The 6,007-nt window shown below is 34.3% G+C and overlaps 1 pseudogene; it reads left to right on the forward strand.

Moving 5' to 3' along the window:
* Window positions 1–508: 508 nt before the first annotated feature.
* LOC125829227 (uncharacterized) lies at window positions 509–1,537 on the forward strand (annotated as a pseudogene).
* Window positions 1,538–6,007: the final 4,470 nt, after the last annotated feature.

Consider the following 6,007-nt stretch of genomic DNA (forward strand, 5'->3'; position numbering starts at 1 on the left):
AAAGAAGAATGGAGCCTCACACAATTATTATTGATTGTGCCTCCCACATTGTAAATTTTTTCCTTTTAATGTGCTAGTAAAAAGATTAAGTTTGCATGTAAAAAGATAAAAGTGATATATTTTGATTATTTTTCCCTTAGACTGTTGTGAACATGGATGGCCCAGAGGCTGGCCGAACTGTTGGGCCTGGGGCTACCACAAAGAGGCCTAAGAGCTAGACAACCCAATACTAGATTGGCTTGGGATCCAGACTGAGTAGAGTTTATATGGTTGTCATCTACGGTTTTGGAGGATTATGCGCATTGTGAAGAAACCGTCTCTTTCTCTCATCTTCTTTCTAGAGTCTAAACGTCTCATCCCCATTTTTATCACAATCCGTAGTTACTTGATTCTACTTGTAATTCAAGTGTTGTTATTATAATTTGTCTATCAATAATTATATAATGTTTGAGTATTTGTATTGAGAAATCGGGATTGTTTCATTGGTGCTTTCATCCAGAGGTCTTCAATGGAGGACCAAATATATCGAACAATCGAAGATTCAATTAAGGTCGTGAAGGATACTTGGTCGAAGGATCTCACCGAAATTCGTTCAATAATATGCGAGTTGGTTGGAAACCTTTCTACGAGTAAACCTGAAACAGTGGAATTTCAACGATTTTGTGGCGAGAATCCAAAGTCATTGATTTCTCAGGCCGAACGCTACTTTAAGTTCTATGAGATTACAGAATACCACAAGTTAGATCTCGCGTCGTACTATCTCGATGGGATATCTTTACAGTGGTATCAATGTCCTTTCAGAACAAACAATTGGCAGATTGGAAATATTTTACCGAGAAAGTGCTAATTCATTTTCATAAATGTCATCTCGAATTGCCAGAAGATAGCTTGTCCAATCTTCACTAGTGGAGAAATATAACCAATTCATCTATGCTTCAAAACTATGAGGAGAAATCTGAATGAAAAAGAAAAATGGATGTGCTTAAGGTGTTTGATGAAAAGTTATCTGGCTACTGCCTTATTGTATTTGCTGAGACGCAATCAGACACTCTAAATGAAATAGCTAGTGAAAAAGCTAAAAGTATTGCAGTATTGTTCAATGAATATCCGTTGAGAAAACTGTCAGAGAGGTATGTTAATGCAATTTTATCTTGATAGTGGATCTAATGAACAACACACTCATGAAATTGAGACCTTGAAAGGTGCAATTTCCAATGATGAAATGATACCTGATGCGTAGTTTGGCAAATCTTATGGTGGAGAAGAACCTGATGAAGGTAATCTATTTTTAAACCTTGGTGCGACTACCTTCATTGTTCATGTTCAGGGAATTGCATCAAATCTTTCTTATGGGGGAGAAGAACATGATGAAGGTAATCTATTGTTAAATCTTGGTGCGACTACCTTCATTGTTCATGTTCAGATAATTGCATCAAATCTCTATGTATGGGATCCCAGAATCAGTTCCGAGTTCAAAATTCTAACAAGTTCTAATAAGAACGTAGAGACAAGTGCATTGTTTGAAGAAATTAGATGATTCCTCAATTGAGATCCTTTGGGTGTGGAATGACATGGTGCTACCTTGGATATGCTTATCTAATTACTGTGATGTGTTGGTTGATGGGCACCAGTTTTTATGAAGATGAGTTGACTTACTACATGTACAAGGAATACAATAATCTAATGATGCTTTGTTTTTGGGTGGGAATTCTTAATTCAGCCATAATAAAGTGGCATCAACATAGTAATGTTTTGGCTTCATTTACTATCAACAAAGAAGGATGGAAGAAAAAGGGTGGAAGCAAATCTCTTAAAGTTTGAATATGGGATGCAGTATATCAGCTTAATAGAAGAGTCTAAGCTTGAAGATGAAAATGCATACTATGTGATCATTGTAGATAGGCTTGGTTGATCAAGTTTGGTGCAAATTATTATGGGTGCAAATTCACATATATCCATATTGCTCTTAATGGTGGAAGATGATGATTCTCATAGCTATATTATTATGACTGAAAAAATTTGTGAAGAAATTGATATGAATTACTTTGCTATTAACAATATTGAGCAGTTTCTACTACAATTTATGCTTTACTCGAACCTCGAGGACAAGGTTCTTTTTGAGGCGTGGAGTATTATTGTGAACAAGGATGGCCCAGAGGTTGGCCGAACTGTTGGGCCTGGAGCTAAACCGCAAAGAGGCCCAAGAACTAGACGGCCCAATACTAGATTGGCTTGGGATCCAGGCTGAGTAGAGTTTAATGGTTGTCATCTACGGTTTTGGAGGATTATGCGTATTGTGAAGAAATTATCTCTTTCTCCCATCTTCTTTCTAGAGTCTAAACTTCTCTGCCCCATTCTTATCTTAATCCGTAGTTACTTGTCTTCTACTTGTAATCCAAGTGTTGTTATTATAATTTGTCTATCAATAATTATATTTGTATTGAGAAATTAGATTTTGTTTCATAGACAACTTAACTAAACCTTGTACTTAGTAATGTAATGACTTGGTTGGTCATTTTTTATTTTTCCATATAATTTACCACTTTGTCCTTTCGATATTAACCCTGAGTCTTCTATGATTGAGTTTTGAAAGTTGGTTTCCAAGCTTTGAGTAAAGAGTTGAGAATTTGGTAAATTTTGAGTTTGAAAGGCTTAAGTAACTTAAAATTGGTTTTTGGTATCTTTTGAGATTTCGAGTGTTGAAATGAAATTCCGTCGATTCCAATAATTCTGGAATGTGGAATTTGATTTGTGGGAGTTGTCCATTTCAGATTCGGTGTCTTTTTGAGGATTTGAGGTCCTAAGTTGTGAAATTGTAAAAATTTTAGCCTTTGGGTTGACTTTGGTCAACATTCAGGGTTCGGCTATTCGGAACGGAATTTTGAGAGCTCCATTGGACTCGGGGGATGATTTTAGGCCTAGGTGAGATCTTGGTTGATTATTGAGAGGTCCCAAGCTTGTTTTAACCTTTTTAGACGTTGAGTTAATTTTTTGTGGTTTTCAAAAATGTCAGATCAAGCAGACCTCAGATTCGTGTTTTGACGGTTCCATTGAGTCCAAAACATCGAGTATAATTGATTTACATATGTGGTTTGTGTTTACGAAATTTCGAACGAATCCCGAGGTCCTTTCAATGTTTTAAGAGCTTGCTGATTTTTTTGATTCTGGTGTGCTTCGCTTTAGCAAAAGGTGCTTCGCGATCGCGAAGATCGTAGAAGCAAGACCCTGATCGCGAAAGCGAGACCCATTATATGAGTACTGAAAAAAGATTATTTATAATTGTGAATTCAACTTGTATATAACATTAAAATAATTCACTTTTATTCTAACTATGCAATCTCTTTTGTACTAAGAGGATTCACTTGATAACTCTATCTCTTAACCTAGTTTTGCCATTGGGTAGGCTCATTGATCGATTAATTTAAATGTGAAAATCATTTATAAAGCTCTCTTTTCAACTTTGAGTTATAGGTATTTCTCCTCTCACATTTTAAGTAATGTATATATTATGCTTTACCTTATTAATCCCCATCACATACGTAATTTTTTATTGTTTTAGTATTAGAAACTCAGTGATCCTTAAGAGAGAAATTGTGTTAACTAAAAATTTCTTTATTTCATAATTTTTAAAATTTAAGATCTTTTATTAAGGATGAAGGAACTTCATATGTATTGCCACATTCCTTGATGTTTCTTAAATAAGTTATATATTATTGAAATACTAACAAATATACAAACCTAATATTAGTAGAAACTAAATGTTTAGAAGTTAAAACTTTGACGACTCTATTTTTAATTGAAATGTATTTTAAATGTAATCGAGTAATAAAAAGAGTTGTTTGTACTTTCTTTTAAATATATATTTCTAATGTGTTAGTATGATACGAAAATTTTTATTCTGTGTGAGGCGCACATAGTGTCAGTTGTGTTGACCTTTTTGGGCTGCCATTTGTATATTGTGGGGCCATATTGTACTTGTTTCATTTTCTTACTTTTTCTCTTTCAATTTTAATTTTTTCTTTTACTTTTTTCTTTCTTACTTGCATTTTCTTTTTTTGCTTGTCAACTCTTAGTGTAATTTTATTTTAATAGAAAGAAACTTTGGAACTCACCCACGGATAAATATATATATATATATCATTTATTTGGTGGAAAATTAAAGTAATATGTCAGATGAAATTAAATTAATTTTTTAAAAATAAATTCGAAGAGATTGAAGATAGTGAAACTAAAATAAATAAATTGAACTCTCACAAAAAAGTAAAAATTCATATAATCAATCAATTGAGATACTAAAATTCAATCGGTATTATTTATTACATTTAAATCCATAATTTAATTTTAATTATTTAAATTTTAGTCATTAATTTATTTTTTGAGATTTTCTGTTTTAACCACACAATTCTTAATTATCAAATATGTTTTATTTTTGTTTATTCTATAACCACTTAATGTATTTGAATGCTTTATATTAATGATAATGTATTAATGATATCAAGCACTCAATTATCTTTTCTTTTTCATAGTTGTTAAATTCTCTACTTCCGTGGCATGTATCCAATAATTATTGCTAATATTAATTTTTTGTGTTTCTTGTTCAAGATTTTCTTTTTAAATTTTCTTTATGTTAAGCGTTTTAAAATGTGAAACTGTCACGACCCAAAAATGGATGTGATGGCACTCGTCGTATCCCACCAAGACAAGTCAGCCTAAAACCCAATCATTTCTATAAAGTGCGGAAATAAAGCAAAGTTCAATAACAATTACTATTACGAAAACAAGTCAACTTAATTCAATCCCCAAAACCTGGTTGTCACGTGCACAAGCCTCTAATGTAACTACTAGAATTGAAATAAAATACGCAAGTCTCAAATGATGTTGTCTTTCAAGTAAAAACAAAATCATAAACAGGAGTAAGGAGGCTCGCTGAGATGACAATAGCTACCTCTCAGATCTCCACAGAAAGCCTCGGAAACGAAGAGAATGGAAGGTATCACGAAGATCCGGGCTCGTAACCTACAAAAGATTGTAGAAGCAAGGGGTGAGTACCAAACCACACGGTACTCAACAAGCAAACCTCTAAACACAAGCTAAGGGTACAGAATACGGGTACTCCTTACACCCCATCCTAACCTCCATAACTACAACCTGCATAAAACCAACCCAACCTAACAATTCACAGTTTACAAAGCATACAGCTCAACAACAGCACTCTAACAGATCATATATTCTCAATAACAAATTTCACAGAAAGGCACTCACAAGATCAGTAACACACAAGATCAAGTTCATCAATAATAAAAAGGTGCAATGCAATGAAATACAATGTCAAGTATAGTGATGCATGTCTGACCTAATGATACACACCCGCTGTCTCTCAGTCCGGGACCCATGGGGGACATATCTGTCCATGCATCCATCGCGGCGCGCGATACGTCCCTCGAAATATAATATCAGTCGCGGCGCGCGACACGTCCCTCGAAATATAGTATCCATCGCGGCGCGCGATACGTCCCTCGAAATGGTACATCCTCCTTAATTTCTTATTCTTTCTTAATGCACATAACACTTGTCACAACCACGTCTCAGAACAATGCAAATGACATGTTCACACAAATAATAAGGAGATGACCATTTTCATAACATTGCACAAATCACAACTTCAACGATGATGCAACAAGTCTTTCAAACAATTCTCAACACATTACACAAACAATTGATCACATTACTCCCAAACATACACCACAAGGAAATACACGAATTCCATACGCTTAACAAGGGTTTAGAAATCCACTTGCCTCAAATAATCGAACAATCACTCTGGAACTTGAGCCTTCCCTTTTCGTTGAGCTTCCAAATCAATGCAATCTATTCAAGTACATAGTCACAATAAGATTCCGAAACTAACAACACTCATGTCACTATAGGTTTAGCCTAAACCCAAAAGTTTACCCAAATTTATAATTAAGTTCTCAAGTCTTGATGCCCATTAACTTGTCAATTCTTC

This window comes from Solanum verrucosum, unplaced genomic scaffold, assembly GCF_900185275.1.
Source record: "Solanum verrucosum unplaced genomic scaffold, falcon-dt-bn FXZP01000043.1, whole genome shotgun sequence".
Lineage (NCBI taxonomy): Eukaryota > Viridiplantae > Streptophyta > Magnoliopsida > Solanales > Solanaceae > Solanum > Solanum verrucosum.